The 16,200-nt window shown below is 44.6% G+C and overlaps 1 protein-coding gene across 1 annotated transcript in view; it reads left to right on the top strand.

The window, feature by feature from the left end:
* The first annotated feature begins 5,538 nt into the window (after positions 1 to 5,538).
* SMARCA2 (SWI/SNF related, matrix associated, actin dependent regulator of chromatin, subfamily a, member 2) overlaps positions 5,539 to 16,200 on the top strand; it is a 119,639-nt gene continuing 108,977 nt past the window's right edge. Inside the window, exon 1 of the mRNA XM_066568692.1 lies at positions 5,539 to 5,648. The gene's annotated coding sequence lies outside the window, so the exon portion shown is untranslated. The remainder of the gene's footprint in view (positions 5,649 to 16,200) is intronic.

Raw genomic sequence — 16,200 nt, 5'->3', positions numbered from 1 at the left:
ATGCCAGAACGGCAACAGGTCAACACCCTGGAATGAATGCATAACAACTGAGGACACTTCAGAGTACCAGAGAAATCCATTCTGGGCATGGTTATCTTCAAAAGTCTTTTAAATTTCTTCACTAATGAAAATGTTTATAAAATCTGCAGCTGACACAAAGCTAGTGGGATTTGGTGAGCACTGCAGAAGAGAGGACTGGAACTGAAATAGATGTTGAGAAATAGCAGAGGTTCAGAGACCATTAAGATAAAATTTAAAAAAAATCAAGTGTCAAGTGTTATTCTTGTAAAAACATACGCGCAAAACTGGGACTATTTGCTTGGGAAGTACAATGGCAGCCTGAAAAGAACAAAGGGAGAAAGAGATAACACAGTGTACTTCTCCTCTCCTGTAACATATGACATCAAACCAAACTCTAGAATTTTAGAGACTACAAAATAAATAGGAACAGTAGTGGATTATCTCTGCAAGCCAGCTCACCTTCCTCACACACCAGCTTTATTCTGGAATGTATTCAGAAAGGATCTTTCGACCAAGAAGATTGATAATAACCTCTATTAAGCCTTGAAAAGATCTCACTTGAATATTGTCTTTTCAACATAACATTCACAAAAGTACCTTGGGGGGTTAGAGCAAATGAAGCTACTTTGAAACAGGCTCTATCTTTTAAACCTATAAATGCAGATAGATGAGTGTGTCTCCAGAAAAAAAAAATACTAAGGGGAAAGGGGCATGAGTACAAGCACATTCATAACAGTTGTATTTGAACATAAATTTTACTTTTAAATTAAATAGTAATTAACTTTTCCACAAGAGAAGGAAAAGCTTGAACCAGCTCCAATTGACTTAGTTGTCAATCATATCAGGCTGAGATACACTCCATATACAACTGAGTATTGTACATTCATTTCATTACAAGCAGCACAACAACAGATGGTTACAGAGTAACCTTCCCTCCAGGATTAACCTACTTCAAGGAAAGTATTGTTTCCCTTTAACAGACAGGTCAGGAGAAGACCACTGGAGGTCACAGCCTCCTCACTCAAGCAGCATCCCCTAGAGCATGGCAGTCAGAATTTTGTCCAGACTACTTTTGAGTACTCTAGGGAAGGAAACTCCGCAACTGCTCTGGGCAGCCTGCTCCAGTGCTCAATTAGTAGAGAATTTATTCCTCACATTCAGGTGGACGTTTCTATGTTCCAGTTTCTGCCCATTACTCAGCATTACTAAGAAGAACTTGGCTCCATCCATCAGATACTTATATATATTGATGTGATCTTCTGTGAGTCTTCTCCAGACTGACTAGGTCCTGTCCCATCTGGGATGCTCCAACCCCCATCTATGCTGCCCTCAGATGGACAAGCTCCAGGAGCTACATGCCTCTCTTGCCCTGAGGAGCCCAGAACTGGACATGTTGAATTGCAGACAGTTCCTCCATGCCCACCTCTTCAAGCTGTCGAGGTCATTCTGAAGAGTTGCACAGCTCTCTCTCTCAACTCCTTCCAGCTTTGTGTTGTCAGTGAACTCAGAGGCATCTGCCTCTTGCTCCAAGTCACTGATGAACAAGTTAAACAATACTGGACCAGTACTGAGTCCTTAGGGACAGCACTAGAGACAGGCCTCCAATGAGATCTTGTGCAACTGATTACAACACTTAGGGATCTGCAGTTCAAGCTCAGGAAATTTGGGCTGGATGAGTGGTCAGTGAGGGTGCACCTCACACTGTCCACTCATCCAGTCCATACTTCCTGAGCTTGCCTATGAGAATAATACCAGAGACAAAGTCAAAATCCTTGCTCAAAGTCCAGGTAAACATCCACTGCTCTTCCCTTTCATCTACCCAGGTAGCTGTCTCAGCATAGAGGGGAATCAGGTTGGTTAAGCATGCTGACTACTCTTCATCATCTTTTTGTCCACCACATGTGTGGAGGTGGCCTCCAGGATGAAATGTTTCATTACTTTTTCAGGGATTAAATGAGACCAATTGGCCTGTAGCTCCCTGGGATCTCCTTCTTGCCCCCTTTAAAGACCAGGGTAGTACTTCCTTTCCTCTAGTATTGTGGCACCTCTCCTGACTGCCATGACCTTTTAAAGATCTGAAAGCAATCACATCTACTAGTTCCTTCAGCGTTCATAGGTGTGAAGGAACCCATCATAGCCCATGGACTTGTGGATGGCAAGTTCACTTCTTTATGATTTACCTGGACACATGAAAGAATGTTTTTATGCAGAAGCCTGAGCATAAAGCCATCTTCTTGGAATGATTTAGCTGTAGCCCTTTTTCACATGCCACGCAGGCTAAAGCAACTGGATTCTGCTAAGAACCAGCTAAAATACTAAAATATAATCTTTTCTGCTATTTCTGTTGCAGCGAGTGCAATTGTCTCTGGCAGACAATTGGTAGCAAACCCAGAAATAGCAGCCCTAACTGTTACAGCAGGGGTTTCAAGGTGGTAATGGCGAGGTTGCTGTAAACAACTGCAACTCCCTGGCGGCAATGACCTCCTTTTGGTAGAAGTGTCTCTGCAAGAGTACCACCGATACATCAGTTTCTAAACAGACTTAGTATGTTGGTATCATTCTTCAAATAAACAAGCTTTAGTTCTTCAACAATATATCTAGCTAGTTAAAGACATACCTCTTTTTGTAGTGGTACCTCATCCAGTTTGAAAATTTTACATGCTATTTTACCATTAATGGCCACACCCAAACCATTAATTTAAGATTTAAGTTAAGGACCCTCATCTTTTCTTCCTTTTGTTATGTTAGATAAATTAATAGGGGGAAAACAAATTTATCCTATAGCATATGACTATTCATCATGTTTACATATTCATTATGCATAAAGCTTAAGCTACTTAAATCTCATATAGGGAAGCCTTACTGACCCAATTAAGATTTTCCTATCAGGTGAACATGCCTCCCTTGACAAAAAAACTCTCATGTTTCCCATGCCCTCCGGATAGGTTACAATGAGATTCAATAGTACTTCATCAAAACAAAAAAAGAAAAAGCCTTCAGACTGACACCAGCAACAGGCATGTTCATGCTCTCGCAAAATGAAATTGGCTTGTACAACCTTCCCAAAATAAACATAATCATTAACTAAATATAGCTGCATCTATTCCAGAGTCAAGTGAACCTTTTTTCTTTTGCCTAAAAGATTAACTTTTTATTTCTTTTTCTTCTCTGTATGCTTTCTAACAAAAGAATGGGTTGACCTGGTTTAGATTGGTTTGAGTGTTGCTGAATCCAGCAAACAGCTGAGCTGTTTTGAAAGAAAGCTTCCCCTCCATTATTTAATGTTTGTTTTCTCTTCTGCAGAGAGAAAAGGCAAACAGTACTCAGATTTACACTGGGGAATGGAGGAGGAAAAACAAACCACAAACGCAAATGACTGCCTAATGAAAGTTTCAGTATTAAAAAAAAATATATAATGAAAAAGCATCTCTTTACCCCTTTCATTTCCATTAGCATAATGTTCCAAGAATGTTAACTACATTCTTTTATCTCTTAGACACCAGTTTGCAGCTTAAGACAAAGCTAAAACCAAAGCTATAAATTACAAGTGAATCAAAAGATTTACATAATGACATAAGTTATTTTGTATATTAAGATTTGAATGAATCGATTTCTTTGATTTTGTTCCCAAGTAAATATTTTTCACTGATGATGGTGAACTGAAAATACAGCCTTTTAAACTTTTTACTTTATTGATACTTTGTGTTGTCCAGTTAGCACTGATTCTTACACATCTATCTTTCAGCATTTTGGTTATTTACATAAAAAATAAGATGAAGCCGATTAAGCTGGAAAACTAAAGAAACAGTAGTAATTGACATTGTATTGCTAGCATTGTAAATTGGTGATTTGAACAATAAAAAGATCTCCAAGCTAAACACCATGTAAACAATATCTGTTACTTTAAGACCACAAGGTACATTTGGTGCTCCCTGCACTGCTTCAGGTCTTTAACTACTCCACCAGACCACAACACAGGAACCTCACACCTGAGCTTCTGTAGTAGCTACTAATTTTACTTAGGTTCCCACAAACATTCTTACTCCACTGTACAAAGTGGAATTTTACTTTCAGAATGGCAAATACCACCCATGTGACATGATCTTAAAAAAATTTAACTACCTGCAACATATAGTACAGTAGTCTGGCTGTATTTTTTTTATCTCTACACCCCGCGTTCAAGAAAAAACAACAAACCCTCAGACAGGTGGGCCCATTATTTTAATGAAGTACTTAGTCGCCTGTTACACGAGCGAGTATAGCTTGTACAAAAAACATGCGGACTCTGCAGCCCCAGCTGCAGACCATGTAAACCAGCTAAAGCATTAAAAAAAAAAACCAAAACAAAGCAAAAAAAAAAAAAAAACCAACCCAAAACTCAAACAACAAGAACAACAAAGAATAAAAACAAAACAAACAAAAAATCCCAAAGAAACCGGCACTAGGCTATGGAACTGGAAACGTCCTTCCAAACCAACTTCAACTTAAAAAAACCTACTGAAACAGAAGCAAGCAAGACAGACCAAACAGAACTGCACTATTTTCCCTCCCAATCCTGCAGAAAAAAAAGTGGTCCATTGCGGTTCTTCACCCGGGCTCGCTCTATCCGCCGATCCCTCAGCAGCCGCCCCGGCCCGGCACCGCGAGGGGCGGCGAGCAGCCTCGGCGCCGGTGCCGGAGCCAGAGCCAGCCTGACAGGCCGGTTCCGCTGGAATGCTCTCAGCAGCCTGCTCTCGCCCTCCGCTACCGGAGACAGGGAACGGGGTGTAAGTTTTCCCCACCACGTGTTTTTTTTTTTAAGGGGAGGGAGACACCCGCCCTGGGCACGCACACACAGACACTGACACAGACACACAGACACAGACACAGACACAGACACAGACACAGACACACACACACACACACACACACACACACACACACACACACACACACACACACACACACACACACACACACACACACACACACTCACTCACTCACTCCCAACAGCCAGACACAGCTGATCCCAGGCCCGTCACGCTGGCTCCTCCCCGCCCCTCCAGCGGAGCACAGTCACAGCGCAGTTCCAGCACCTTCTTCACCTCTTCCCCAAACTACTCCCGCGAGTGCCGCCCGCGCCCTGCTGCCGCCTTAGTGGGGAAAGAGGTCCTGCCCCTCTCTCCGCGCCGCAGAGGCGAGCTGGGAGGGGCGGGGGAGCGCGGCGGCAGCACCCGGAGGGAGCGCAAGCCGCCACCGCTGCGCGGCAAGCGCGGGAGGGCAGCGCTCGCCGTGCGCACGGCGCCGCGGGAGCGCAGCGCACCCCGCCCCGCGCGCGCTTGCACACCTCCGCCCCTCCTGGCCTCCGGAGTGAGCGACAGCTCCCCAGGCCAATAGAACAGTCTCTTCTACGCAAGGGGGCGGGCACTCTCTGCTCGGCGGACCAATGGCAACATCGCTGCCTTAGCAGTGGCGTCCGTGAAGGGGGGGCCGGAGGAGGGGCAGGAGTTTAGGAAGAAGAGGAGGGAATGGCTGTCATCAATGAAGTCATGTTCGTAATCTAGTCCCTCGCTCCGGTTCTGGACTCGGGTGACTCACTGAGGGGGGAGAGGAGCGACAGTCAGCACGGCGCTCCGCCTGGGCGGAAGGTAAATACAACTTGCAACTCGGTCCAACCCCGTCAGCTCCCTGTGCCCGGTACTGTCCTTTATTGTCACTGGCTGTGCCGGCTCGCACCGTACCCACCTTCCCTCTCCCCATTGCTCCCCTTCCCCGGGCACGGCCCCGCCGGTCCCAGCCGCCGCCGTGCCACCTGCTTCCTCTCCCCACCTTCCCCGGCGCCCGGCCCTCCCGAATATTTATATCCCCCAGTGGGTGGAGAGAAGAAAGTTTTGATCCGGTATTATTCTGGAATAATCACGATGCGGATCGCCGGAGCGGGAGCGACAGAACCCCCACGGAGTCGCCGGTGGCTGACTCGTGAGTCAGCGGCACTCTCGGTCTTGCCGCCCAGCGAGCGTGTCACGGGCTGCGGGCAAAGCGGCCACGGGAGAAATAGATCCTTGGGGAGCGACAGCCCAGACGGACGGGCCGGGGGAGGCTCCGCTGCAGCTGCCGGGGGTCGCAGGGTGAAGTTCAGGGTGTCCGGAGGCAGCAGAGCGCGGTGCGGTGGGGCTGTTTCTTTGCCGTGGCACACGCTGGCGCAGACCCAGCCGAGCGAGGGGAAGTGGGGAGGCATGAGGAGGGAGGAACATGGTGCGTGGGGGAGCGGTCTCGCCTGCGAGGAGAGTAGCGGCATTCCCCGGCAGAGCCAGGGAGGCCATGATCCGGATCATCGCTGCCTGCCTGTCACAAACATTGCACACACCGGGGAGGTGGAAGAAGCGGGGGCTGGGACTTTAGCCCAACAGGGCTGCAGCTCCTGTTGCTTTTCGGTCTCTTGTTTTTAACTGTGCAGTCACTCCTACTGTAAAGGTGTCGCGGTTTACTTCCCAAAATAGCTTGCATGTCGTCGTACCCCTCCCGTTTTCCCTGCAGAAATTCGCCCCCCTCCTCCTCCCCATCTCCAAGCAGAGTAGCACAAAACATGCGCTTACAATTTTGGAATCGCCTGCCAAGCAAAAAAGCGTTTTATTTCCGGTGTGCGCGGAAATTTATTTTTTTTAACCCGGCCGGGCGGGAGCGAGGATGCAAACGCGCGTGGATGCTCAGGTAGCTGCGGCTCCCCTGCCCCTATGTCGGGAGAGGGGACGGCGTTGTTTGGCACCTGGAAAAGTTCTGTGCCCAGCCGGAGGCGGGGGTGGGCGGCAGAGCGCTGCTGCAGCCAGCTGCCGGGCGGGGCCGGAGGGCAGCGGAGCCCGTCCCCGGGCCGCTGCGGGGCAGAGTTGGGAGGCAGCGGCGGCGGGGAGAGGATAGGAGGGTGGGTGGCCTTTCTCGTCCCTCCGCCTGTGCAAGCGGCGGCGGATCAGGAAGTCACCGCCGCCACACACAGGCGCACAGACATGTTTGGTCGGCGTGACATGGTGGCGGAGAGGAGGAGAGGCGGGGAGACGGGCCCAGCCCAGCCCTGAGGCATGACCCGGCTGCTCACCCGGCCGCCCGCCCGCCTGCGGCCGAGGTACGGGCCCGTGCGCGGGCAGCGCCGTCAGCAGCGCACCCGCTGCTTCGTGGAGGGGCGGGGGCAGGCAGCAGCGGCGCCGCATTTCCAGGCAGGGACGTTTTACAGCCTGTCGGCCGGGGAGAAAACTTTCCATAAAGGTCGGAGGGGGGAAAACAGGGCCCTTCTGGTTGTGCGCGCCCGCCCCAGCGCCTTCGCGGGGGAGGCGGCGGGCGGCCCGGCGCCGAGGCCTGCGCCCGCCCGTCCTGCAGGGCCCGAGCACCCGAGGGCAGAGCAGCGGTGCTGCCGCTCAGGGAGGGAGGGAGCGGCCGCCTTGTCCTGCCGCCCCCCGGAGCTCCCGGGTCGCGGGTCCTCCGCCGCGGCTCTTCCTTGTGTTCACGGTGCAGAAATGGAGTTTCTTACGTTGTCTCCTCCCCTCTTAAATTTATAATGGTGGAGCTACAAACTGCGCACGGCTGCAAAAGTTGCAGCTCTTCTAACTCGATCTGAAGTTACAGTTTAACGAGCGACTCGGGTCGTTTTTTTGTTTTGTTTTTTTCCCTGAGCGTGCGTTATGGTCAAGTAGAGGGAGTGTAAGAGTGTCTGCAGATTACGTGCATCGTACCGAATTTGTTTTTTCTTGATATCTGGTTCATATGTTTGATATTCGGACTTACCGAACGTAAGGCTAACGCTGTTCTTTTTAGGATGTATTTTTATGAATATTTATGTGAATATGAATATGCAAGTAAATAACTAGCTGAAGAATTGAAGAAAAAAAGTTGTTGGTTTTTCGGTTTTTTGTTTGGTCGGGTTTTTTTTTCGCTGAAAGTGTTCAGCATGCTTTCGTTGAAGAATTGATCTGGGGTCTATGACACGGCATTGTTCCGTTTGCATTCTCTCTTGTATTGCTTTAACTTTCTGAAGTGTTAAGTGGTTTTAACCACAGACCCTAAGACCCAAACGATAAACATTGTACCAGAATTTAATTCCTTTGGTAGTGTACCAGTTACTTGTTCGGGGTGGGGCAGTCTCCTCTGTGCAAGTTACTATTGTTGTGCAAATACAGGCACACTTTCTCTTTCCGAACCTAATTGCCCTATTACTGTCTCTGACTTTGTTTCTTTTGTCCTTTTGTGAGTCTAAGGAAAAAAAAGTAGTGTTTCTGAAGGATAGGCTTGCCTCAAGGCAGGTTGTTATATATATATCAGTAATAGAAAGCAAAAAGACTTTTTGTATAGGGAGCTTTTAAAATTTAGAGTGGATCATACAGCATATGTGGACTTACCAGAGGTGAGAGTAAATCTTCATTAAAAACATTATTTCTCTCATGAGTTATTTCTCAGCTTTAAGACTGGTATTTCTGTGGTGTTGCATGGAACATGTGCCAAAGGGCTGTGTTCATAGCAGTCTTAAATCTTTTGTTTATTTCTGAAGTAGTCTATGAACATTTCTTGTCAAGTTTAAGAAGTGCTTTCACCAGCACCTGAGGCTTGAAAATTGGCAGGAGAAAAATTCCTTCAGTTCGCATACCCATATTACATATATTCTTGTCAAAGGTGTGTTTGAAATTACTATCTCCATATATATATATATATATTTCTTAGGTTTTGTTGGACTTTTGAAGTTAAGGTCAAAATATGCACAGTAGCAACTTAAAAAATGTCTATACTTTACCTCTGGTTTTTTGTTGTCCTGATGAGTAATATTGCTGTGAACTACAAGTGATCCTTTTCAGAAGGAAACTCCTCATACTTTGTGTGATTTAGAATATTTTTGCAAATTACTCCTCAAAATGTCTGTTGCATTTCTGTGTGTTTCCTGCTTGTGTCAGAATTCTCTGTGTGTAGTAGGTGTTTCCTGGACCTCCATCACTTTTGGACTTTATCAGAGTAGGTTGGGGTTTTTTTTGATTCTCTACTGGAATAGTAAACACAACATTATGGCATAAAGATTATTTGTCATAAAATTGGCATTAGAGAAAAGCTCATGTCTTATTTCCAAGATAAAATAAGAGAAGGATGAATAAGGGAAGGAAGTAAAGCTTTCTTAAACACAGCTTTGATAGTTTGTAAATACAGTAGAATGAGAAGACTAATGCTGAAAATTGTTTTCTTTGTTTGTGACACCTGTATAAAGTCATTACTTATTAGGCATTAACATTTTCCTGTTTGTCTCCAGTTGGCAGAGAATATTTTCTATTTGTCACTTCAGAGTTTGAACACCTAGGTGGATCATTTAGAGGTGGGACATTGGAGAAAATGTTAAATTGATAAGTTGGTTTTTACAGTAAATATATGTTTTAAATACAAGTAACTTGTAACAAACAATTCTCTCCCTTCCTCCTCTTCTTCCCTGCTTAAGTAAAGCCAAGGCCTGTTGGTAATATGGTGCATTTCTTTCCTTTTGCCTGCATCTCTTACGGTTTTTTATTTAGAAACAAATGAGAAGACTGCATTCAATAGCTGTGGTTAATACCTGTAGTAAAGCTCACAGTACGAAAGCTTAATCCATGACCATTCAGTAGTGTCCTGTATCAGTTTTCTGTGCTTTAAATTTACAGCGGAATCTACATATGTAGCAAATGTGGGATTGATCTTGGACATTGTCTGATGACAATTAAACTTTTGACTGTAGCTATCTGCTATCTTCTTTTCCTGAAGGCTACTGTCTTCTGCAGCAAAGCTATCAGAAGGGATCATATGTCTGTGCTGTTGTGTCTTCACAGTAAAGTCTGGCAGCGTAGCTTAGCCTAACTTGTGTGCACTCTGATTTGTGATTATGCCTTTTGACAGTCTAGAGTACTTTCAGCGCCCAGCTGTTAACAAGTCATTTTTTGCTGCTGATGTCAGTTTTTCCTGAGAGGGTAGGCTATAAGCTAGAGCAGCTGAGAAAAGTTGAACTTTGTGTAAAGCTGAAATATCTATACAGGAGGAGTAAGCATTTCTACAAGAATATTTCAAGGTAAGGAGTACTGACTATCATCCTAAAGTAAACTGTATCATACTACATGACTCCACAATAAAGTTTCTGGCGTAAGCATTCCACCTGTTTACTGAACTGTATGGGGATGCTCTCTGCAGTTTCTGGCAGAGAGCTAGACATGCAGCTAAAGGAGTGTTGCAGAGGTTTTTTTCTTCTGGCCTAGGTGTCTGGATAAGTAATTAAGGTTCAGCATTTCTGGTTCTGTGGTTAGTATTTTAAACTACAGATGCCCTTGCAGAAGGTTTTCAAGTTACACTGACATGACATAAATGAGCATGCAAAGGCACATGTTAGTGTGTTTGGCTTTTCTTATGTGAACTAATAACTCTGGTATATGTTAGTTGAAGATTTGAGTCTTCTGATTTTTTTTGTTTCATGTAAACCTGTTTATTGATTGAATTGTCATTTAATGAAATGGCAGTAATTAAATCATGATAAAAGGTAATGCAGTGTCCTGTGAAGTTGTACAATACAAAACACTGATTTGCTTCTAAGTGTGATAAGTTATTTAGTGATGATGAGCTATGATTACTAATCAGCTCTTCTACTTTGAGCATATTAATTTGATTATAGTTAGCAGATTATGCAAGTAATACAAATCACTGACAGGATAATTCCATGTTTTCTATGGTAGTATAATAAAGATAACTCCTGTAGCCTATAGTGTATCACAAATTTACAGTTTATCTTTTCAAAGCCAGTTGTGAATCATGAACTGCAGTTGGAAATGTGTGGGGAGAAGTAGATTGTAACTATTTCTCTTGTGAAGACAAAGTTACGCTTTGCAGTGTCTGTGTGGCTATTGTGTGGGTCCATATTTCATAAGCTCTAAGTGGTATAGTTTCATTACTTTCCACTGCATATCCAAGGCAGGAGATGTGGCCAAAACATCCTGGCTGAGGTTCAATTTAGGTTGAGAGGAAAGGCAGAAGTTACATTGGATGGTGAAGGGAACTAGCTAGAAGAGTTATAAATACTTAACTGCTCCATCTGTTCTTAGACTTGGTGTGTGCCCTGTCAAAGCAGTCTGTAATCCCTGGATCTTTTGGGGTGTACAGCTGGTCTTGAATTCCAAAGTAATGCAAATGGTTTTTTACCTGCTGTGTTTTTGTTTGGGATCTGCTAATACTTCCTCATGTGAAAAAATCCCTGCCCTTGTTACCTGTGGGTTTGTAGCAGGTTTATACCAAAATGTGTGTAAAATAGAAATGTTGAACTGATGAAGACTATATTGTACAGTGAATTAGTTACATCTACAAAACTTTCTAAGTGTATATAAAATGATAGTGGAGAAGCATTTATGCTTAGAGGCTGTTATTTCATATTGTTCACAGTGCAGATATTCACTGTCCTAAACTGATCTAGAAATAGTTGAGCAGAGATCCTAAGTCTCCCTTAATCTTCGGCTCTTGGTTTTGTGGCTGTTTGTATTTGGATCTGGCTAAAGTTACGCTGACATACGATAGATGCCTTTTTATTTTCCTATCTTAGCTCTGGTTGTGTCCAGCAAAGGTGGAGAAATTCTCTGAGACCACAGGAAGAACCATGTGATTCACCACAACTGATTCAATTACCAGTAGTTCATCTGGGGCGGTTCACAAAAGAAAATTGGTCATGTTGATGTAAATAGATCTAAGAGGTGGTGGTAAAGGATTACGGTTCAGGAAAAAAAACCCATCCTATTTGAAGTCATGTAAATAATACTACTCCAGTGAGCATTTTGAGGAAACTATAAGATTGGACACTTGAAAAACAATTTGACAACATGTAATGTGTTCAAGAATCAGAGCCAAGAGCCTCATAATTTAGAACAATAAGATGGTATTTTTAATTTCTTTTTCATTTCACTATAGTCTTGTAATTTGTTGGAAACATTTACTTTTTTTTTTTGCCTCTCCTTCCTCCCTGCTTTTTAATTCTAACAGGCACTACTCATTAAAAAGCAGTCCAAAGAAATAGGTCAACACTGGCTTTTGGCAGGGAGTTGGCTTCATACTGCTTTTTTCATTGCAGGCACCAGAATTTAGCCAAAATAATACCAATACTATCTGCATGGAACTCAGTGACTTTTGGACCTGTTGTTTTCTTGTAGATTTTTGCTTTGACTTTAATGAGACTTTCATAGAGGCCTAAATGAATTAGATATCTAGCTTTTACTGAATTTTGATGAGAGCAGGGTCTCTAATTTCTGTGGGGTACAATCTCACACTTAATAAATACAAACGAAGCTATTTTTGAAACATGTTAAACTATAAATTTTTAAGCAGGTAATTTCTGTGAACAGGTACTTTGTTGGGAGGGCCATACTGTGTTCTGGTTGAGGTCAGTGGCATTTTTTTTTAATTTTGTGGACTACTGTTGCCAGAGAAAATTGCTTTGTCTCTTTAATTCCATAACTGTCTTTGGACAGAGTTTATTACTTGAATTTAAGTAGTGTTTTCCAATACTTTATATTCCCCGATGTAGGTTTATAAATTACTTTTTTTTTTCTTTTTCTCTGATGTATAAAATGTCTGCATACAAATTATCTGTTTAAGACAATTCCCAATTATGTGAGATGTATCTTCACTCAGAGAAAGGTGATGAGGGGACTTGGTCTGGTGCAAGTGATGCAGACATTCACCTCTGGTAGTTACTATTTTTCATAGTTTGGACGTTTGGTATCCTATCAGAAAGACTTCTGAATTTTTCAAATTTGCATGCAAGATATGTTTAATGTATTTGTAAATGACAGTGTAACTAATGGACTTGAGAGTGGAGCTAGTTTTTATGAGAATTACAAGTTGAATTTGGAATAGGTGAATTGAGAGAAAGATTTTAATACCCATTTTAAGGCATGGGTATAGGTAGATGTCTTTTGTGAAATAAGATACTTTGGGATACTGTATACTGATAGTAGTTTTATTATTGATTGTGTTATGGTTCTGTATACATTCTTCTGGATTGTAGTGGTGGTGCTAGTTACCTGCTTTGTTAAATGGATTGAATTTCGTTTATAATGCACATAGTGCATGACTCAGCTGTGAGAGTGTCAGTCTGAGATTCTGCAATATCATGATTGAAATATGTAGAAACTATTTGTTGTGTGGAAATGTGTGTTGTCCTTCATACAAAACATAGGCCTCTTAGAGGATGGTATGGTGTTCGCAGTTGTGAACATTTGATAAGTTGATTCCTTTTGTGGTCATGTGGAGTTGTAGAGGACTAATTAGTGACTGTAGAGTTTTGAACTGAGAAGCTTCATAAGCATCTATGTGTTTTACCTTGCAAGGAAACAGGATCCCAAGGTATCAGGTCATAGAATCACAGAATATCCTGAGCTGGAAAAACCCAAAAGGATCATTGAGTCCAACTCCTGCCACTCCACAGGACACCACAAGAACAGCACCAGGTGCCAGAGACCTCTGTCAGGCTTGGTGGCATGACTGCTTCCCTTGAGGTGCCCATTCCAGTGCCCAAAAAACCTCTGGGTGAAGAGTCTTTTCCGGATACCCAATGTAAAACTCCTTCTTTTAGGTCCAGTCATTGGTCACCACATAGAAGAGATGCAGTGACATTGTCTGTCCCTCCTCTTTACCTCATAAGGAAGTTGTAGACTGCAGTGAGGTCTTCCCTCAGTCTTGTCTTCTTCAGGCTGAACAAGCCAAATTACATCAGCTGCTCCTTGGTACTTGAGGTTTGGGCCTTCCACCATCCTCATGGCCTTCCTTTGGACCCTCTTCATTAGCTTTATATCTCTCTTATTATGGCACCCAGAGCTGCCCCCAGCACTCGAGGTGAGGCTGTCCCAGTGCAGAGCACAGCAGGACAATCCCCTCCTTTGCCTGGCTGGCCATGCTGTCCCTGATGCCCCCCAGGACATGCTTGGCTCTCATGGCTGCCAGGGCACTGCTGATTCATATTCAGCCTTCTGTTGACCAGGAGCTCCAGGTCCCTTGCCATGGCACTGCTTTCCAGCATCTGATTCCCCAGTCATTACATCAAGGGTTGCTGCATCTCAGGCACAGGATTTGGCATTTGGCTTTGTTAAACTTCGTACCTTTGATGATGGCCGAGTCTTCCTATTTTTCTAAGTTTCTCTGTAGGGTCTCTTTGCCTTTGAGGGAGTCAACAGCTCCTCCCGCTTTTGTATCATCTGCAAAAGTAGTATCCCTTCAAGTCGTTCTTCAAAGTCTTTAGCGAATGTAAGCCAGCAATGTGCAATTCCAGCCCAGAAAGCCAACTGCATCCCGTGTTGCAGCAAAAAAATGTGGCTCACAGAGTCAGGGAGGTGGTTCTCCCCCTCTACTCTTCCTTCATGGGACCCTACCTGGAGTTCTGTGTCCAGGTGTCGGGAAGTGTAAGAAAGACATGGACCTGTTGGAGTGGGTCCAGAAGATGGCCTTGAAGAAGCTTACACAGAGCACCTCTCCTGTGAAGAAGGCGGAGAGAGCAGGGAGACCCCATTGTGGCCTTTGACTATCTGAAGGGGCCTTATAAAAATGAGGGAGAGGGACTTTTTGTATGGGCACACAGTGGCGGGACAAGGAGCAGTGGTTTTAAACTTAAAGAAGGTATGTTTAGATTAGCTGTTAGGAAGAAATTCTTTATAGTGGGGGTGGTGAAGCACTGGCACTGGTTGACCAGAGAAGTTGAAGATCTCTATCTCGGCAAGTGTTCAAGGCCAGGTTGAACTGGGCTCTGAACACCCTGATCCAGTGGAAGGGGTACTTGCACATGGCAGGGAGATTGGAACTAGATGATCTTAAAAGTCCCTTCCAACCCAAACCATTCTGTGATACTGTGTTTAAGAGCACGGGGCCTAAGGAGGAGCCCTGCGGAGCCCCACCAGTGACAGGTCACCAGCCTGATGCCACCCCATTCACTGTAACCCCTTGTGCCTGACCCATCAGCCACTTGCTCACCCAGTACTTGATGTGTTTACCCAGCTGTGTGCTGGACATTTTGTCCAGAAGGATCCTGTGAGAGGCAGTATTGAAACCTTCACTGAAATCCAAAAGGATTGCATCAACTGGCTTCCCTTGATCAAGTAAGTGGGTTAGTCTGTCATAAAATTAGGTTAATTCTGACAAGAAGGACTTTCCCATCATGAACCTATGTTGGCTGTGACCGATGACTGCATTGTCCTTCAGGTGCTTTTCAGTACCTCCCAGAATAGTATTCTCCATAATTTTGCCAGTCACTGAAGTGAGACTGCCAGGCCTGGAGTTTCCAGGCTCATCCTTCTTGCTCTTCTGGAAAACTGGGACATCAGCCAGGTTCCAGTCACCTGGGACCTATCTGGATTCCCAAGACTGTCCAAAAAGGTAAGAGACATCACAATGAAATCAGCCAGCTCTTTTGAGTCTTCTCAGATGAATTTCATTGGGCCTTATAGATTTACAAGGAACTGGGAGTTGATCATTCTCACAGCCACTGTCCTCCAACTCAGGGCCCTGGGACCCATTAATCCATCATTGGCATTGAGGACAGAGGTAAAGGAAGCATTAAACATCTCTGCCATGTCCATGTCCTTGTTTGTGAGATGACTGTTCTCATCCTCTAAGAGGAATGTTATTGCTCCACTGTCTTATGCTATTAATGCGTTTAAAACCCCTCTTTTTATTGTCGCCCTCAGTCATGGCCAGCTTCATCCCCAATTGAGCTTCAGCATGACAAATTTTCTCCCTGCAGTGGTGAGCAGCATCTCTGTGATTCTCCCACATCACCTGACATTACTTCTGCTGAGCCTACACCCTCTTTTCTTGCCTCTACCTCCCAAAGAAGATTCCTGCTCAGCCAAGCCATCTTCTGCCTCCCCTGCTTGACTTCTGGCATTTGGGAATTGCCTCTTCCTATGCCCTTAGAAGATGGTGGTTAAAACATGACCAGCACTGACAGACCCTAGCACCCACAGAGCATTTTTCCAGGATACCTCACTGACTGATCCCCTGAGCAGCCTGAAGTCTGCTCTCCTCGTGTCCAGAGTTGAGGTTTTGCTGGTGCTTTTCCTTCTGTCAGCAGCTTTTGAGCTTGATTATTTTGTGGGCACTGAGGCCAAGAATGGGCGCCAATCACCATGTCACTCATGAGACCCTCCCTGTTAACAAGCATAAAATCAAGGACAGCATCTTTGCTAG

This window comes from Molothrus aeneus, chromosome Z (genome assembly GCF_037042795.1).
Source record: "Molothrus aeneus isolate 106 chromosome Z, BPBGC_Maene_1.0, whole genome shotgun sequence".
In the NCBI taxonomy this organism is placed as follows: Eukaryota; Metazoa; Chordata; class Aves; order Passeriformes; family Icteridae; genus Molothrus; species Molothrus aeneus.
Note: the sequence above shows the minus strand (reverse complement) of the source record. Positions and strands in the feature narration are given on the sequence as shown.